The sequence below is a fragment of the Salvelinus sp. IW2-2015 genome, linkage group LG36 (assembly GCF_002910315.2).
Source record: "Salvelinus sp. IW2-2015 linkage group LG36, ASM291031v2, whole genome shotgun sequence".
Classification (NCBI taxonomy): Eukaryota; Metazoa; Chordata; class Actinopteri; order Salmoniformes; family Salmonidae; genus Salvelinus; species Salvelinus sp. IW2-2015.
Genome location: NC_036875.1, coordinates 5,667,774 through 5,677,311, shown reverse-complemented (window position 1 = coordinate 5,677,311; position 9,538 = coordinate 5,667,774). Strand labels below are relative to the sequence as shown.

General features: G+C 43.6%; 1 protein-coding gene across 1 annotated transcript in view; it reads left to right on the top strand.

The window, feature by feature from the left end:
- The first annotated feature begins 1,861 nt into the window (after positions 1-1,861).
- The window catches only part of LOC111959440 (Krueppel-like factor 12), a 187,176-nt gene continuing 179,499 nt past the window's right edge, over positions 1,862-9,538 (top strand). Inside the window, exon 1 of the mRNA XM_023980986.2 lies at positions 1,862-2,039. The gene's annotated coding sequence lies outside the window, so the exon portion shown is untranslated. The remainder of the gene's footprint in view (positions 2,040-9,538) is intronic.

The window sequence follows — 9,538 nt, the reverse complement described above, 5'->3', positions numbered from 1 at the left end:
TGCGGTCCAACTCATCCCAAACCATCTCAATTGGTCAATTAGCCCTTACACAGCCTGGAGGTGTGTTGGGTCATTGTCCTGTTGAAAAACAAATGTTGCGYGAACCTTCCCCAGATCTGTGCCTCGACACAATCCTGTCTCAGAGCTCTACGAACAATTCCTTCGACCTCATGGCTTGATTTCTGTTCTAACATGCACCGTCAACTGTGGGACCTTATATAGACAGGTGTGTGCCTTCCCATATAATGTCCAATCAATTTAATTTACCACAGGTAGACTCCAATCAAGATGTAGAAACATCTCAAGGATGATCAATGGAAACAGGATGCACTTGAGCTCAATTGTGAGTCTCATAGCAAAGGGTCTGAATACTTATGTAAATGTGGTGTTTTTTATTTATTTTGTAAATWATTTATTTATTTTTTATTCTAAAAACCTGTTTTTGCTTTGTGATTATAGGGTATTGTGTGTTGATTGATGAGGGGGAAAACGTAATTTAATCAATTTTAGGATAAAGCTGTAACATAAGAAAATGTGGAAAAAGTCAAGAAGTCAGAATACTTTCCAAATTAAATACTAAATTCCATTTAAAAAAATACAATCAGTTTGCCAGGTTGATCCGACGTCATCACATTGAATTTTGCTGCTGAAATTACATGGAAACAGCGTTGATTCCCCCAGTTTTTGCCCAGTAGGATGGGTCTTCACTATCCCCTCTCTCTCCTATCTTCTACTCTCTCTTTCTCTTTTAAAGCAGCAATCAGCAGTTGAAACAATAACAAAGCATCTTCCCCACCACTGTTTCTGTAAAAAGTGGAGGGATGGRGCTGGAGAAATATAACCACTCTCAAATTCAAAAGGCAGTGCTATGGATGCAAGAACTGACCATCCACGATATCAAAAGTATAGGTTTAACCATGTTTTTGGGCTATACAGTGTTTGTAAACAAAGTAAATGCAAACAAACATTGGATTAGAAGAAGTTTATATGTCGGGTTCTGATGGGGTAAACCAGGACGTTCAAGATTAACATAGAAATTGGACATCTATCCAAGTCCTGAGGACGTCGGAAAATGCCTTCAAAACTGGCCACTAGGGGCAACAGTGAGCGCTGCTACCATCAAGTAGACTAGGGTTTTGGTAGAATTCTGGAATGGCAGAGATGGTGGAAAGCCATAATCCCATGACTTTGATCAGAAGGTTGTGTGTTTGATCTCAGCAATGAACACTGTTTTTTATTTTTGGTTGTAAGTCTATCCCAAACCTTAACCCTTACCTTAACCATTTGGAATGAGCACCTAAACGTTATGATTTAACCATATCCCAAACCTTAAACCTTACCTTTGAAATTTGACTTTTGGAGAAATGGAACGATACAGAGCAGCAGGAGCTTCAAAAACACTTCTAATTTTGAGGTTTGGAGCAGCTTTGACATTTCACGTTTGGAGAACTTGGATGAACGTCTAATTCTGCAGTGAGATTATGAGAGCTTGTTGTTTGAACTGTGCTCATGAGGCATTTATACGAATCAATGGGTACATATCATTAATTTATAAGTCCAAAAATGAATTTAGCAACTGCTGATTGTCCCTTTAAAATGGGGAGGCACTCCAGTGATCACCCCCAGCCCTGAGAGGCAGAGAGAAAAAGAGGCAGGGAGAGAGAGTGAGAGTGAGAGTGAGAGAGAGCTGCCTGCCTGGGCGGATGCGTCGGAAACCTCCCACGAGGGGCCCCATGTAATTAGATGCATGCTGTTCAAGCTAGAGTATATTGTCTTCCCAGTTGCCTATGAAGCCTCCACCCACTGGCCCACCCTACATTTAGCAGATCATGTGATGGGGGCGGGCAAGCTAAGTCATTTGCAAGTACAACAGTTCTCTGTGCAGCTCCCCATTCATTTCCTGAGAACTGCAAGAGCTCAGCAGCTGAGAGACAGAAGGGGAGGGAGCTGCACACGCAGGAGTGAGAGAGAGAGGAGCAAAAGAGAGAGGACTGGAGAAGGAAAAAAACGTTTTCTACGGCTCTGCGGCTTCTGACAAGGTCTGTGGAAATGTTTCCTCCTTCTTCTGTTCTTCTCATGCTGTGGTTCTTGTTTGTCATGCTTGTGGGATTGTGTGTGTGTGGTTCAGCTGTCATTGCTGTGTCCAGCCTTATGACAACTCCTGGTCATCTAGCTACCTACTGCACACTGCCTGGCTGCCCGTGTGTGCCATTATGCACTGTAAAACTTTTCCCTGTAAATGTACAGCATTATACTGGCACCAGAGATGCTATAATATAGTGTATATTACAGTACTATTTTCCTTACTGTAAAACATATTACAGCATTCAGCATCCCTGCTGTAAATTTACAGCAGGGATGCTGTAATGTTTTACAGTAAGGAGATTACTAACGTGAAATATATTACAGCTTCTCTGCTCTAAAGCAAAATTACAGCATTAACCTGGCAACTCAGGTTCCAGGATTATGCTGTAAATTTACAGGGAAAGTCTCACTGAAAAGTAAACGTAGGAAAACAATACATTCGTACATAAAATAWTTTTTTTCAAATTGGTAACAAAATTAACTGCAAATGAACAACAGAATGGAAAATAGAAGTAACAACAGTTAACATGTGTAACCAAATAAGAGCATCATTACAACACTTATTTTAAAACTATATTGTATGTGGGAGGTGTGGGGGAGCGAGAGACAGAGGGAGATTTAAAATTGAGATTGGGTACAATTCTAGATCTACGATCAGGGGCAACTCTATTCGGCGTAAGGCGATTCAGAGGCAGTGAAACACAACGGGACAGTTTGGGCAGGAGAGCATCCAGGAGAGAGAAGTCAGCACAGCATCAGGTGTTCCTTATGAGGCTCCCTAACAATCCTCCTCAGTTCTGATTTGACAGCTCTCCTCACCCCTATGACAAGCCTGGAAAAAGAAAAAATAATAGAATGAGAGACAGAGAGCACCAGGGCTGTTACTCTGTCGGTAAAAAGACAGGTGACAAGGGACATGTCAAGCTTGTGTCGTGTGTGTACTTACCTCACTAGAGGTCTTCATTCAAACTCAGTTAGCTCTTTGAAGAATGAGGCAATGGGGTTGAAAACAGCTGCTTCATCTGGGCCACCTTGTCATGCACTTTGTCCCTTCTTCACGTTTCATCATCTTGGGTTGATTCGAGACAGGAATCTGTACAGCCATATCCAATACTGTTCATGAAATAAATTGAGGCACTGAACAAATACAAATAAGCTGTAACTGTAGATACTGTGCACCTTCTTCAAACCCTAGTTAACTATATAATAAAATATTGACAAGCCTAAACAATAACACATATTATTTGACCAAATTCACATGTTCCTTTCTTTCAGCACCACCAAATGTGTTGATACTACTGTTAAAGAGAGAAGGTTTAGCTAATACTATGACCTTATTTAACAATGTTGTTTAAATTAAACAAATGGTAAGGGGGAGAGGCTGTACGGACACTCCTGGCCTGTAAAATGATGACGTATGTCGCGCAGCTGAGAGCCAGGTGAACCGAATCACAGGGTTGTGACAGCTARGGACACTGTCCCAGTGTGGTTGCAGTTCATGCTCTCCCCATTGAGTAGACTGTATCACGGTGACGTCTAGATGGCTACCAATATTAGTTATTTCTTGTGTAGCCTGCTGTCCTACTTGAAGTATAAACCTGGGAGTCCAAAAAATTGCCACGTTACTAGCTACCGCCRGCGATACAGCTGCCCGTATTTTTTATTTTTTTAAATGTTATTTCATCTTTATTTAACTAGGCAAGTCAGTTAAGAACAAATTCTTATTTTACAATGACGGCCTACACCAGCCAAACCCGGACGACGCTGGGCCACTTTTGTGCCGCCCTATGGGACTCCCGATCATGGCCGGTTGTGATACAGCCCGGGATCAAACYAGGGTCTTTAGTGACTCCTCTAGCACTGAGATGCAGTGCCTTAGATCGCTGTGCAACCCGGGAGCCTGTATACACACTCCTTGTACACACCCTTTGTATTCACACCCCTTCACTTTTTCACCAAAATGTTGTGTTTTTGTGATTTTTTTGGTCACTGGCCTACACACAATACCACATAATGTCAAAGTGGAATTATGTTTTTTAAAGATTTTACAAATTAGTAAAAAATGAAAAGCTGAAATGTCTTGAGTCAGTACGTATTCAACCCCTTTGCTATGGCAAGCCTAAATAAGTTCAGGAGTAAAAATGTACTTAACAAGTCTCAAAGTTGCATGGACTCACTCTGTGTGCAATACTAGTGTTTAACATGATTTTTGAATGACTACCTCATCTCTGTACCACACACATCTGATTATCTGAAATGTCCCTCAGTCGAGCAGTGAATTTCAAACACAGATTCAATCACAAAGACCAGGGAGATTTCCCATTGACTCGCAAAGAAGAGCAGCTATTGATAGATGGGAAAAAAAGCAGACAATGAATATCCCTTTGAGCATGGTGAAGTTATTAATTACACTTTAGATGTTGTATCAATACACCTAGTCACTAGAAAGATACAGGTGTCCTTTCTAACTCAGTTTCCAGAGAGGAAGGAAATCACTCAGGGATTTCACAATGATTCTAATAGTGACTTTCAAACAGTTAGAGTTTAATGACTGTGATAGGAGAAAACTGAGGATGTATCCACAATACTAACCTAATTGAGTGAAAAGTCTATACAGAATACAAATATTCCACCAAAACATTACAACAAGGTACTAAAGCAGTACTACAAAAATGTGGCAAAGCAATTAACTTTTTGTCCTGAATACAAAGTGTTATTTTTGGGACAATACATCACATTACACAGGTGCACCTTCTGCTGGGGACAGTAAATGGACAATCTAAAATGTGCAGTTTTGTCACACAACACAATGCCACAGATGTCTCAAGTTGAGGGAGCATGCAATTGGCATGCTGACTGCAGGAATGTCCACCAGAGCCATTATGAGATAATTTAATTTCTCTATCATAAGCCACCTTCATCATTTTAGAGATTTTGGCAGTACATCCAACCGGCCTCACAACCTCAGACCACTGGTAACGCGCCAGCCCAGGACCTCCACATCCGGCTTCTTCACCTTTGGGATCGTCTGAGACCAGCCATCCGGACAGCTGATGAAACTGTGGGTTTGCACAACCGAAGAATTTCTGCACAAAGTGTGTCAGAAAACGTCTCAGGGATGCTTATCTGCATGCTCGTCATCCTCACCAAGGTCCTCACCTGACTGCAGTTTGGCGTTATAACTGACTTCAGTGGGCAATGGCCACTGCCACTCTGGAGAAGTGTGCACTTCACGGATGAATCCCGGTTTCAACTGTACCGGGCAGATGGCAGACTTGTGGGCAAGCGGTTTGATGATGTCAACGCTGTGAAGAGACTGCCCCATGGTGGCGGTGGAGTTATGGTATGGGCAGGCATAAACTAAGGACAGCGAAAACAAAGCATTTTATTGATGGCAATCTGAATGCACAGAGATACCGTGACAAGATCCTGAGGCCCATTGTCATGCCATTCATCTGCCACCATCACCTCAAGTTTCAGCATGATAATGTACAGCCCCATGTCGCAAGGATCTGTACACAATTCCTTGAAGCTGAAAATCTCCCAGTTCTTCCATGGCTTGCATATTTACCAGACAGTTCACCCATTGAGCATGTTTGGGAGGCTCTGAATCGACGTGCGGAACATTGTGTTCCATTTCCCACAGCCATTGAAGAGTGGGAAAATATTCCACAGGCCACCATCAACAGGCTGATCAACTCTATGCGAAGGAGATGTGTCGCGCTGCATGAGGCAAATGATGGTCACATCAGATACTGACTGGTTTTCTGATCCACACCCATACTTAAAAAAAAAAAGGTATACTACATTACCAAAAGTATGTGGACACCTGCTTGTCGAACATCTCATTCCAAAATCATGGGCAATAATATGGATTTGGTCCCCCCTTTTCTGCTTTAACAGCCTTCACTCTTCTGGGAAGGCTTTCCGCTAGATGTTGGAACATTACTGCAGGGACTTGCTTCCATTCAGCCACAGGACCATTAGTGAGGTCAGGCACTGATGTTGGGCGATTAGGCCTGGCTCACAGTTGGCGTTCCAATTCCTCCCAAAGGTGTTCGATTTGGTTGAGTTCAGGGCTCTGTGTAGGCCAGTCAATTTATTTCACACTGATCTCAACAAACCATTTCTGTATTTACCTTGCATTGTGCACGAGGGCATTGTCATGCTAAAACAGGAAAGGGCATTCCCCAAACTGTTGTCACTGGAATCATTTAGAATGTAATTGTATGCTGTAGCGTTAAGATTTCCCTTCACTGGAAGTAAGGGGCCTAGCTCAAACCATGAAAATCAGCACCAGACCATTATTCTTCCTCCACCAAACTTTATAGTTGGCTCTATGCATTCAGACAGGTAGCGTTCCCCTGGCATCTGCAAACCCAGATTTGTCCATTGGACTGCCAAATGGTGAAGCATAATTCATCACTCCATGGAATGCATTTTCAATGCTCCAGAGTCCAATGGCGGCAAGCTTTACACACCTCCAGCCGATGCTTGGCATTGCGCATGGTGATCTTAGGCTTGTGTGCGGCTGTTTGGCCATGGAAACCCATTTCATGAAGCTCCCAATGAACAGTTGCTTCTAGAGGCAGTTTAGAACTTGGTAGTGAGTGTTGTAACCGAGAACAGACAATTTCTACATGCTACGCACTTCAGCACTTGGTGGTCCCGTGCTGTGAGCTTGTGTGGCCTGCCACTTTGCGGTAGAGCCGTTGTTGCTCCTAGACATTTCCACTTCAGTTGACAGAGGCAGCTCTAGCAGGGCAGARATTTGCTGAACTGACTCGTCGGAAAGGTTGCATCGTATGACAGTGCCACGTTGAAAGTCACTGAGTTCTTCAGTGAGGCCATTCTTCTTCCAATGTTTTCCTGTGGAGATTGCATGGCTGTGTGCAGAGACGGGTGTGGTTGAAATAGCCAAATCAACTAATGTATATATACAGTGCCTTCGGAAAGTATTCAGACCCCTTGACTTTTTCCACATTTTGTTACGTTACAGCCTTATTCTAAAATTGATGAAATTATTTTTTCCCCTCATCAATCTACACACAATACCCCATAATGACAAAGYAAAAACAGGTTTTAGAAATGCTTGCTAATTTATTACAAATAAGAAACTGAAATATCACATTCACATAATTATTCAGACCCTTTACTCAGTACGGAAAGGTATGTTGAAGCACCTTTGGCAGTGATTACAGCCTTGAGTCTTCTTGCGTATGACGCTACATGCTTGGCACACCTGTATTTGGGGAGTTTCTCCCATTCTTCCCTGCAGATCCTCTCAAGCTCTGTCAGGTTGGATGGGGAGTGATGCTGCACWGCTATTTTCAGGTTACTCCAGAGATTTTCGATCTTGTTCAAGTCTGGGCTCTGGCTGGGCCACTCAAGGACATTCAGAGACTTTTTCCGAAGCCACTCATGCGTTGTCTTGACTGTGTGCTTAGTGTCGCTGTCCTGTTGAAAGGTAAACATTCACCCCAGTCTGAGGTCCTGAGCGCTTTGAGCAGGATTGCATGAAGGATCTCTCTGTACTTTGCTCCGTTCATTTTTGCCTCGATCCTGACTAGTCTCCCAGTCCAAAACAACCCCACAGCATGATGCTGCCACCACCATGCTTCAATCTTGGTTTCATCAGACCAGAGATTCTTGTTTCTCATGGTCTGAGAGTATTTAGGTGCCTTTTGGAAAACTCCAAACGGGCTGTCATGTGCCTTTTACTGAGTGGTTTCCGTCTGGCCATTGCCATTAAAGCCTAAATGGTGGAGTGCTGCAGAGATGGTTGTCCTTCTGGAAGGTTCTCCCATCTCCACAGAAGAACTCTAGAGCTCTGTCAGAGTGACCATTGGGTTCTTGGTCACCTCCCTGACCAAGGCCCTTCTCCCCCGATTGCTCAGATTGGCCGGGCGGCTAGCTCAAGGAAGAGTCTTGGCGGTTCCAAACTTCTTCCATTTAAGAATGATGGAGGCCACTGTGTTCTTGGGAACCTTCAATGCTGCAGAAATGTTTTGGTATCSTACCCAAATCTTAGCCTCGACGCAATCTTGTCTCGGTACTCTACGGACAATTCCTTCGACCTCATGGCTTGGTTTTTGCTCTGAGATGCATTGTCAACTGTTGGACCTTATATAGAGAGATGTGTGTCTTTCCAAATCATGTCCAATTGATTTAATTTACCACAGGTGGACTCCAATCAAGTTGTAGAAACATCTCAAGGATGATCAATGGAAACAGGATGCACCTGAGCTCAATTTCAAGTCTCATAGCAAAGGGTATTACTGTTGTTAATTTTTAATACATTTGCAACAATTATGGGGTTAGATAACTGAGAATTKTATTTAATCAATTTTAGAATAAGGCTGTTACGTTATAAAATGWTGAAAAATTCAAGGGGTCGGTTCCCGAAGGCACTGTAGTGTAGCTGTGTTTATTCCCAGTTCTGTGAAATCCATAGATTAGGGCCTAATGAATTTAAATCAATTGACTGATTTCCTTATGAACTCAGCAAAAAAAGAAAATGTCCTCTCACTGTCAACTGCGTTTATTTTCAGCAAACTTAACATGTGTAAATATTTGTATGAACAAAACAAGATTCAACAACTGAGACATAAACTGAACAAGTTYCACAGACATGTGACTAACAGAAATTGAATAATGTGTCCTTAAACAAAGGGGGGTCAAAATCAAAAGTTACGGTCAGTATCTGGTGTGGCCACCAGCTGTAAGTACTGCAGTGCATCTCCTCCTCATGGACTGCACCAGATTCCTTCTGTGAGATGTTACCCCAGTCTTCCACCAAGGCACCTGCACGTTCCCGGACATTTCTGGGGGGAATGGCCCTAGTCCTCCCCCTCCGATCCAACAGGTCCCAGACGTGCTCAATGGGATTGAGATCCGTGCTCTTCGCTGGCCATGGCAGAACACTGACATTCCTGTCTTGCAGGAAATCACGCACAGAACGAGCAGCATGGCTGGTGGAATTGTCATGCTGGAGGGTCATGTCAGGATGAGCCTACAGGAAGTGTACCACATGAGGGAGGAGGATGTCTTCCCTGTATCGCACAGCGTTGAGATTGCGTGCAATGACAACAAGCTCAGTCCGATGATGCTGTGACACACCGCCCCAGACCATGACGGATTCTCCACCTCCAAATCAATCCCGCTCCAGAGTACAGGCCTCGGTGTAACGCTCATTCCTTCGACGATAAACACAAATCCAACCATCACCCCTGGTGAGACAAAACTGCGACTCGTCAGTGAAGAGCACTTTTTGCCAGTCCTGTCTGGTCCAGCGACGGTGGGTTTGTGCTCATGGGCGACGTTGTTGCCGGTGATGTCTGGTGAGGACCTGCCTTACAACAGGCCTACAAGCCCTCAATCCAGCCTCTCTCAGCCTATTGCGGACAGTCTGAGCACTGATGGAGGGATTGTGCATTCCTGGTGTAACTCTGGC